Raw genomic sequence first — 11,137 nt, forward strand, 5'->3', positions numbered from 1 at the left:
GGTCCACTGTGTTTTCTGAAGTCCACAGTCAACGCAGCCATCTAAATATATAATTCATTCATTTTACTAATAGTTAGATTGGGCAAGCCTTCACAAAATGGCGTTTAATATAAAAAAAATAATAATAATTGCCTTGACAAAAGGGCACTTTGGGCATCAAGGGGAAAGGGGCAGGTCCTCAAGCACCCATCACCCCCCCCCTGCACGGGCCTGCTATGCCAGTCCCTGAGGTGTGTCATTTTACAATGAATAAACATTTGTCACTTTAGTGGGCTAATGTACCTCAACACGTCCTATAAAAACTCATTTTATCATTACCCTGACAAAAAATAAATAAATAAATTGGCAGTGGCACTATGATACCATTGTATTTACTTGGCACTTCAAGGTAGTTGAATACATGGTACAAAAACACAATAGAATCATGGTACTTTGCTTTACTTTTTGTAAGTGTTATTCATCATTATTATTATTATTTATTGGTGGGCGGTTAAGACTAACTGCCTCAGACTGGAATAAACAGTTTTGTCAGCTGGATAGCAAAAATCAAAACAGCATCCACTCCTACCAGAACAGAGATGACCAATCAGAACACTGTTTCCTGTGGTCTGAGGGAAAAACACCCCAGTACTATAATTGGCATTGGGCCTTCTATCACAAAGCAAAATACTAGTTTGAACACATCAGGATCAGAGTGTCTGGCTTTTTGACTTCAGGCAGACTTCAGATTGCAAACTGGTCTTCTAAAGTAGATAACGCGCCTGGAGCGCCTCCTAGTGACTAAACATTAAAACATATCCTAATAGCTACTTGTTTGTTTTAATGCGTCATAAACTATCGCGTAATGTTATTTTACAATATAATTGTTAAATAATGATAATGAAATCATTGTAAGTAAAATCATTGAAAACATTTTTTCATGCTGTCTGTGGTGATGTTCAGACTGGACTGAAGGGTGTCAGATATTATTGAGATGATAGAGCAGAGTGTGAGGTACATTAATTAAACAGCTTTTTAACACATATTAGTCAGTGTTTATTTGTAAATATGTATTTGCATATTTGTAAAATAAGTTTATGGGTAAAGAGGGTGTCTGATACAATGTTTCTCAGATTAGGCTGGTTAGGCCTTTTAGCTGGGTGAAAGGTATTAAAATCCCTTGCGTTGTTTTTAGTGTTTTTCTTAACAATTTTGAGCAATTAATTCATATCAGACTGCTTTAATGTGTGTTATCTGTTTTGTTTTTTATGAACTTTAACTGTGACAACAAAACAGAGCCTTGATCCTCACTGAAGAGTTAGAAATCTACTGCTAAAAAGACAAGCGTGAATCAGGCACTTTCCAAAAATTGCCTTTATTACAAATTAGATACAGATACAAATGACAGAATACAGACTGAAGTTGAAAAGTTACGGTCCTGATACAATAAGGACATATAATTGATAATAATAAAATCATAACAGTAATACATGTAAATGCAGATGCAGTTACTATGGTCAGTCACGGAGAGTTTGATCATTGTTCTGTGGTGAAACATGTAAATCACCTCTGTCATGTCATTAAGAAACACAAACACAAAAGGTAAAAGGAGAAAAACAACTTGATACAAATGCAAAACCTACAGGAGCTCAAAAATATTAAATGAAAGAAATCTGATGCAATTTGTGAAGCTGTTGGTGTGTGCTGTGTGAAATGTGTTCAAATATAGGTAGCACATTAGATCTGGAGTCTCTCTTTGTGCATAGTTTTCAAGTTGGAAAGCTATAATAATTACAATTTACAAAGGAAAATTAATAATTAAAAACATTTTAAAATCACTACTGTGAAACAAAATTACTTTTATGCGAAGATGCAATGTTATAATGTTACTTTGTCATTGTAGCCAAAATTATTTAGAATTTAAAAGAAATTTCCGGAGTGGACCGGAGTGTTTCTACAATCTCTGTTCCCTCTCACATTCAAATTTGCAGAACTGTCTTCAGCTTTTAGTCTTACAGGAAACCCAAGCGTTCTGCAGGAAGTTAACTGTCTATTTTCGCAGAAACACCCTGAGCTCACATGGACAGTTTTTACAGTTATTTGTAGTCTGAGTGAAGATCTAATCTGATCTTTCTCTCTGGCCATTTTGTCATTAGTACACTACTAGTACATTGATATTAGCATACTTACTACAAGTATATGTAAAAAATATGCTTGAACTTTACCTAAGTATACTTAAAAAAAGAAGTTGAAGTATACTTTATAAAGGTACATCATAATGTTTGTGAATGTTTTACTTTCTGTGCTTCCAGATCGTCTTCTGGAGTGGATATAGGCCAATATACAAAAAGAACAAAATTACTTTACAGATATTTATTTTTTAATTTGTCATGATTGCCCTCTAGCGTCCTAGTGCGAGAATGTCAGATTCATCAGTAACGGACTGATGTTGACCTCGTCATATATATTATGTCTATGGATCTCGCAACACTGCAGCCACGCCCACCAGAGCAGAGACAACCAATCAGAACAGTGGTCTGAGGGGAAAAACACCTCAATACTTTAATAGAACTGTCCAAAACTTTTAAAATAGGTTTAAGTAAAAATAGGTTTGGGCCTTTTTTCACAAAGTAAAATATTGGTTTGAACCAAGCGGTAACCTCCCGCTCTCTCTCTGAAGCCAACACGGAAGTGACTTAAACTGCAATTCATCAACTGGCCGCTAGAGGCTGGCTGCAAAAGGGAGTCAATCCCATAGACTCCCCATGTTAAAATGCCCAACTTTACAGCAGAAAAAAAAAACATGTTTACAGCCTGGTTCAAAAAATTATAGCTAATTATATAGCTAATTTTGCCCTTCATGACAACTGTGAGGGGGGTTAATTTTTTTTATAACTCATCCGTTTAAATTATATTAAGCCTTAAAGTTCTGCATAATTAAAATATGAGAGAATAAAATAAAAACAAATTAGTAAACAACAGAGTTGGGTTATTTGTCAGTGATTTAATGCGTTGAGTGTGTCTGTCTCAGTGCCAATTTTGATTCCTCTCGAATGCATAATTACAGTCAGAGAATCCAGTGTCATATATGTTAAATGCTGATCATTGTATTATTATTTATAATTTGTATAAATTTATTTTTAGTAAGGTATTTAGGAGCAAAAATAAATCTCAAAATGTTCTTTTTTTATATTTTTATATTTATTTATTTTTAAGATTACAATCATGTAAAATATCAAAGCATGAATATGACTCAAGTCAGGCCTGCAAGTTATATTTTTAATTCTCTACTCATCATAGACAGTAAGATTGAATGTGTTGAGTGGTGTTTCTGTTCTGCTGCTGGTTTACTGTGAGTCCAGAGTCTGTGGTTCTGGTGTTTGTGATGCTCAGAGATCCAGTTTAAGTCTGTCTCTGAATCTCCCACCAGCATTATCACTATAAAACCTGCTCTTATTGTTCTGTTTGTTGATTATAGCTAGAATTTGTTCAGATCTCCACAGCATCTCATCATCTCTCTGTATTTTCATATCATCAGGGTTTAGAGTGACAGATTAACCCTTCATCACTGATACTGACTTCACTTCCTCAACACCAAACACACCTGGAAAACAATAACCCGGATGATTGTAACCACTCTAAGTTCGTCTGCCTTGGGAAAGCTAGCATGTCTCCGACATAGTGATAACACTCGTTGCCTTCTCTAGTGCAGCTCAACCAGGTCTCGTCCCATTGTTGTTGATATTTGTGATATCACAAATCCCTGAAAATATGCGTTGTCGTCCAGACAAGTCGTTCGTTGTAGTTTTTGAAAAGTAATCTGTCATCTCCTTTTGAAGTGGACTTTGAGATTTGTAACTTTGCAGATCTTTTTATGCTCAAACAGCAACATTACAGACCAATGTAGGATATCAGACAATCTAAGATTTGGTCAAAACATGGTTGAAACACGAGGAGCCGAATTCCACAGGGGCCCAAGACACATGATGTTCGTAAATCAGATCCTTGCGCCACAAGCCTGAACCAACTAGCAGCTTTGAGTAGCTCACAGCATTTAAACAAAAGAACACTTATTGACAATTCCTAGGAGATTGTCAATTTTGGGGCAAGTAAACAAGATTAATGGTCAAAGAGATGCACATGTCAACCAGTGATAGTAATCACGATCACAAGCTCTTCGGATTTACTTTTCCCCCCACCTCGGAGACAAAGAACAGACTGAGATTCCTTACAGACATTTTAACCTCTCTGGTCTTCACAGAACATACCCTTATGTCCACAGAATGCTAAAGAAACTACCTTTCCATGTATATATGCACCTAAATGACGCTAAAAGGACTTATGAGCAACTAATCATTTCTATGCATAACTCCATATTATGTATGTAACCCACACATTTATCTATCAGGTCTTAATCATTTATTATGTATGCATTTTGAATAACTATTGAATAGTTTATAGGATCATGTTCATGTTTAGTATATGTGTGTTTGAATCTTCTTGCTTGAAACGTTTCTTCCAATCAATTCTTTGTCAAATGTATCATATTCTTGTTATAGAAATTTACTTTAGTATATTTTATTTTCCGTTGAGTTTCGTGTTCTCCTGAGTTAAGTTTTGCCTTACGCCGTGCCTCAAGTGCCGTCTAAAACTCCAGCCCACAACTCCGAGTCGTCAGCCAACGCCCAACCACTGGCTTCCCAAGACTGAACTTCCAGTCAATCGGAAAAGCGGGAAACCCCCTGTTCTGCAAGGAAAACAACAAAGGTAACCCCGGACACAGGAACGCAAGTACCTCCAGATCCTAGCTGAACTGGTGCATTTATTATAAGTTTTAACCTCATTGAGGAACTCAATGCGAGGGTTAATTAAGTGATTGATGGTTGTTCAGATCTATGCAATTGCACATATTGCTGTAAACTTGGGATTTCACATTTTCATTCTCTTAAACTCATTCTTTCCTCACTTTCTCTCTTTCTGCAATTTGTGTTTGCTGCAGAATGTGTGTTTATGTGTTAGATTAATTTATATGTCTTAGATTTATCCAATAAAGTCTTATTCATATTGAAAAGAGAAGTATCTTGTGTTTTGTGCTTACACGTTAATGTCAAACTGCCGATCTTGTTACTGTGCTGATAAATAGTGTTTTCACTATACTTTGGATATTAATATCCATTGCAGAGTTGATGTTATACGGCTCGTTCAATGAATCGCTGGCCGTCTCAGTGATCAGCCGTAAAACAGTGATTCGGTCCAAATTCCCTTTAAAATCTTAAATGATTCCCTTTGAGCTAAATTGACCTGTTTCCCTTACAAGTACATTATCACTCTACTAGAAATAAAGATAAATATAAAAACACGTATAGAACTCACCAGCCAGAGAACACAAACTCAAAGAGAACAAAATAAGCGTGTGCAACATTATCTCCAATAGCTTGAGATAAAATCACGAAAATATCTGTAAATAATCTGAGGCAAAGAAACTCTTCAGTCTGGGAGAATAATCTTGTGTGTGCCACAGTTCGTGAGCATGACCGTGAACGTCAATATGCTTCACACGCTAACTAGTCACATGATACAGTCTATGAAAACGAACATTTATGAAATCTATGTGATAAATTGATTATCATGACAACTATAGCTTTCACCAAAATAGTTAATATACATATGGGATCTTTCAATGGTACATGTTTTGAGATTTCTCCAGTTGTTGCTAATGCCAATGTCCTGAAGTTTTACCAGTTATATTTTCGAAACAATATCTGTAATAACTATGGCATAAAAGTATATTCACTTTACTGATGTTTGTATGGCACCTGACCAAAGTTCATACATTTGTTGATGTGATTGTGCGTAGCACTATTTCATGAATTCTTGATTAATTTCTGAGGCTTGCCATTTCACACTGCCTAAACATTTGTCACTTTAAGGGCCAATGTGCAACAACTTCCTACAGAAATATACAGTGGTGTGAAAAAGTGTTGGCCCCCATCCTGATTTCTTATTTTTTTGCATGTTTACTGTCATTTCCAGCAGACACAACCACAGCATAATTATTTTTTTGCAAAGACATTTTAAAATTACAGTGATGGAATCAAATATAGCCTAGTCTTGACATGCATGGCAATGCATGGTACAGTATTTTCTACAGTAGCTTATTGAATGTTTTACATTTTCTCTCTCTCTCTCTTTCTTCTCACTTCTCATTTCACACAGAAGCAACATCCTGTAGAGCAATTTGACAGTCTATTTCTGGTAAACATTTCTATGTCTAGGTAAACCCCCCTAATATTATAACAAAACTGTTCAAACTATTTCAAAAGTTTTTATTATTTATAGCCTTGTTTCACAGACTAAAATAGTAGTTTGAATAAATCAGCATCTTCTTCTGCTTCAGACCTCCAAACTGTGCACTATAGGTGTCAACGCCTCTGGTTTACTTTGAATGGAGTGACGATCAGATCGCCTTATGCAAATACCCTGGTGCAGACGCTAGCCAATCGCGTTCATGCAACACCAGAAAACTAATGTGATTGGCTGTTGTCACTATGACGGCACGTCAGCACCAAACTTCAGAAACGCCCTACATCAAGCGTCGACGCCGACGCCCTGTGTGAATGTACCCGCAGATGACGCTCCTAGAGCTCCCCCTAGTGACTAAACATGAACACATATTTAAGCATAGCTATATGTCATGCATGCTGGTTTAACTGGGCCCAGAAAAGTGATTAAAGGTGATTATGTAGGGCACGCCAATATTAAATAAATACAATAGTGATATTTGCATCAACTGTCAGAATACAAAAAAATATATGCATATATTTAGACGCCATAAACTTTTACCAATGAACCAAAACCCTTTTCTATAGTATGCTATAGGTTATATAGTGTTGGTAGCACATCATGCCAGAAAGAATTACAGTTTGCAGTGACTGGATCCATGACTTTTTAATTTCATGAAAGGTAACTATGTAATTAAGGTAACAAATAAAATCGATGGCAGGGCAGGGTTTGTGCTTATCATGCAGTTGGTAGACTTCATACCATATGATCTAATCCAACCACTGATCTATAAAAATCCCTTTCACTCAGAGCATTGAAAAAGGAAAACTGCCATACGCAAACACGTCCCAGGATTAAAGCTGGTGTAGGGACCTATGTTTCAGATCTCTTCACATAAGGCTGTCCCAGCACTGGTCACTGTTGTGTCATCTGCACATTTTGATAAGGGAATTTGAGCTGTGGATGGAAATTAAGTCATGGGTAAAAAGTGAATACAGGACAGGGCTCAGGACACCACTGTAGTGCTCCAGTATTCAGGGTCAGATTTCTTGGTCTGACAGTCTGTGACTGTTCATCACTGTGTGACTGTGTGAAAATGGAATAAGAACAATGTCATAATTTAATGCTGTCATCATGCTGTTTGTTCATATGGCTAAGTAAAAATTAACTATTTAAAAAAGACATCAATAAAAGATTAGAAATTAAAATAAATATATGGGAATCCTATAAATAGTTTTATTTGACTCACAATTGCCTCTCAATCCCTAGTTCTCTAGGTCATGAATATTGTGTACACGACTTTGGGCACTGGTAAGGACAGTAAGGACCCTGCCTGGTTCATGACCACATCCTCGTTGTACAACATCACTACTGGTAGGCTATTTATGAACATCAGCAAATCTGCAGACACCTTCATCTGTCTCTAACTACAGAACTATAGTTCTGTCAGGACCACTATCGTCAAAATGATAGATACTTAGCATAAAGTTTGGTTTGGCGGTATGGTTCTGTTCTGGGCAAAAACCTCCCTGCCCATCCACGCAGCCTGTCATGAATGAGCAGGGAGAGCAGCAATAATAACCCCCCCCAGGGTTAACAGAACAGAACAAGGCACATATCATTAATGTACTCAATGATATTTAAGTGTAACACTTTATTCAAGATAAAGGAGTCTGATTAGCAAGGAATATCAGAAAGCTAAGTCCTGACTGTGGCGAAAGGTGGCGCTGGGGATGGAGGAGGGTAATTTGCTCCGGAGCAAGCTGAAAAGCTGCTGAATAATACTGAATAGAGCTTATATAGGAATGCCGCGATAGGTGTCGTATTCCTATAGGTAGATGTGATCAGCTGAGAATCAGCTAATGCAAGCTTGACTCACGTGACCTGCCAGAACTAACGCTAAAGCTTAATTTCTGTCAGGACCACTATCGTCACTTATATGTATAGAAGCCATTAGGAGCGATAAACGCGTGCTTCTGACGCAGCTGAAATCAACCGCACACTCGCACAGCTAATTAAACATCAACCTTAGAAATAAACAACCGTAACATTGAGATTATGCTGCTGAATACAGCGAGCCCCAGTTGAAACGCATACACGAGAATGCTTGTTTCATTTAAACTTGTTCTCATGGCCTTAACTATCAGCGTGTCCTCAGAGCGATTACATGCTCTAGACTTAGTGTTGCTCCAGCTGTATGAACACAGATGCGTAAATGCTGCTGCAAATATGCTTTTTCTTTTTTTTCAATTAGCAGTCCAGGTAATATACACAGCGATATGGATTAAAACAGCATTCACTTATCTTAGACGTGGATTTCAGATGTTCTGAAACACGCTGCAACAGTTTGATTTGCGAGCAGCGATGCTTAATTTGCTCCGAAGCAAGCTGAAAAGCTGCTGAATACTGAATACAGCTTATATAGGAATGCCGCGATAGGTGTCGTATTCCTATAGGTAGATGTGATCAGCTGAGAATCAGCTGATGCAAGCTTGACTCACGTGACCTGCCAGAACTAACGCTAAAGCTTAATTGAACTGACTGAGACGTGTGTTCAAGAAAAGGGCAACATTTTTTGATACTTTTTTAAAAAGCCTTTATATTAGACAATCAGTCACTTACATATAAGCTTTTTACACATAAATGACATTTATCACAGGGAATCATTGCATAACCTTTTAAGGAAATTGATATTACAGGGAAAATGCTGCTTCCATTATTATTATATTAATGCAATGCAGGTAATGACAACCATATGTGGTCTCAGTGGTTTACATTACACACAGTTACAACAAAACAAATAAAACAACAACAAATTTTGTCTTGCATTACGTATAAAAATTGGATGAGCTCAGTGCCACTTGTTTTTGTGAATTGGAACCTGTGCAAAGAATTGTGGGTAATTGAAGAATGCAAAAGATACACCTGATGCATCCTTTAAAACAGGCTGTGAAACAAAGACTGCCTTTAAAGGGTCCTTTAAATTGAGACATCTTCAACGGAGCTTGATGACATTGCAGCTGAAATATGCAGCCTTGCTAGATTTCAGGCTTTCAGTTGAGAAGCATCCTGACACATCTCTGATGCACAATTAAATATACATCATTAACAACTAGTTGTTCACTTTGGTTCCATACACACTGTGTAAATATTTTGTAAATGTGGCCTTCACTACCAGAATTTTTAGGGAGTCAATATATTTGAAGAATGTGATCATAACTCTTGTAAGTTACTGAACTCGCTGTGTTAACAAGATTGTGCAGTAAAAGGTGAATTGACAAGTGAATTTAGCTGCAGTGTGTACGTGTGGCCTTAGAGAATATCCAAACGCCATACATAACAAATACATTCTACAGCTAGATACTGTGACCTGAACATCATTTATAAAGAAACTTATGCTGGAGAATTTGATTAATGTCTCATGACGACACCTGTGTACACCACCTCATCTTCCTGTTAAACACAAAAGATACAAAGAGACAAATGCTTTGGTGTCAGAGATTTTTTTTAAATACCCCACAAAATTCATATACACATTCATAAAAACAGTTCAAGAGAGTAACACAATTAGCACTTTTAACTTACAAAACTCACATCTTAAACATTTTCGTCTTTCATGTCACCATTATGTCAAGTCCAATATCACTCTTTAATGAACAGTAGGCTATAATGCAACTAATATTACTCTCAAATCTGAGTAGTTTTACCACTTTTTGGTTTGTAGTTTATTGAAGGTTTAACTAAAAAGCCGTATTTCTAACAAAGGCTGGAATATTCACACCCTTTCTCTCTCACAGAGACACACAGGGGCGTAATTTCCACTGGGGACAGGGGGGACATGTCCCCCCCACTTTTCAAAATCACGTTTGTGTCCCCCCCACTTTTCAAAATCACGTTTGTGTCCCCCCCACTTTCAAGTTCGTTTGTTATGATTTTTTTAACCGCACGCCGTCATCGCCGCACGCGACCGCGTCCAGGAACGCCGCGTGCACACTCTTAAAAATAGCTCACTGAAGGTTCTAATGAGCAGGTATCGCGGCACAGTCAGCGATGAAACACCAGAAGCAGCAACAGATGACTTTAATGTCATCATGGATGAAAAGAAAGAAAGAAAGGAGATGTGAGTTGGTTGATTCAGTAAATTAGCTCAGGTCAGGGTAATCATATTTTCTGTCTACACCTGTTAATGTTAGCCTAATGTTGACTGAGCTAACGTTAACATACACTGTTGCTAGGTAACTTCAGACTGTTGTTAGCTAAATATTTAATGTAGAACAGTTAAATACAGAGGGGGTACACGAACAAAATGCTGAGTTTTGCGGTGTTTCGTGAACGAATCGTTCGCAAAAGTCATTGATTCAATTATTAATTTATGATTACAGCCCCTTGCTTAGTTACTGAATGAACAAATGACTCACGCATTAAGACAGTGACTTACCGCCACCTACTGGCGCTTTTAGTATTTAAAAGAATCACTTTTCATCATTGTTGCATATTAATCTATTGAACTTTTTTTTTTAAACATTAATATTCTATTTATAAAGATAAAAAATGCATTGGAACGTCAATTTAGGGGGCAAATATTGTCCTATAATGGAAAAGGTGCAATCCACGTGGAAGGGTAGAGGTAGGCCTAAGCAGAAATGCCTCAGGGGTACTCCACTCTAAAAAAAGTCTGGGAACCACTGATGTAGAACATTCTGTCCTGTGCAACAAGTGAATTATTTTATATTTTCAGGTACAGCGGTTAGTTTGAAATAACATTTTAACAGTGAAAATTGAGTCTCGCATTATTTAAACATTATTCAAAACATTAATGGTGAACATTTTTGACTTTATAAAATGATTCTCTCAAGTCTTGGCGATCGGCCCCTAT

This window comes from Sinocyclocheilus grahami, unplaced genomic scaffold, assembly GCF_001515645.1.
Source record: "Sinocyclocheilus grahami isolate Dianchi unplaced genomic scaffold, SAMN03320097.WGS_v1.1 scaffold2087.1, whole genome shotgun sequence".
NCBI lineage: Eukaryota > Metazoa > Chordata > Actinopteri > Cypriniformes > Cyprinidae > Sinocyclocheilus > Sinocyclocheilus grahami.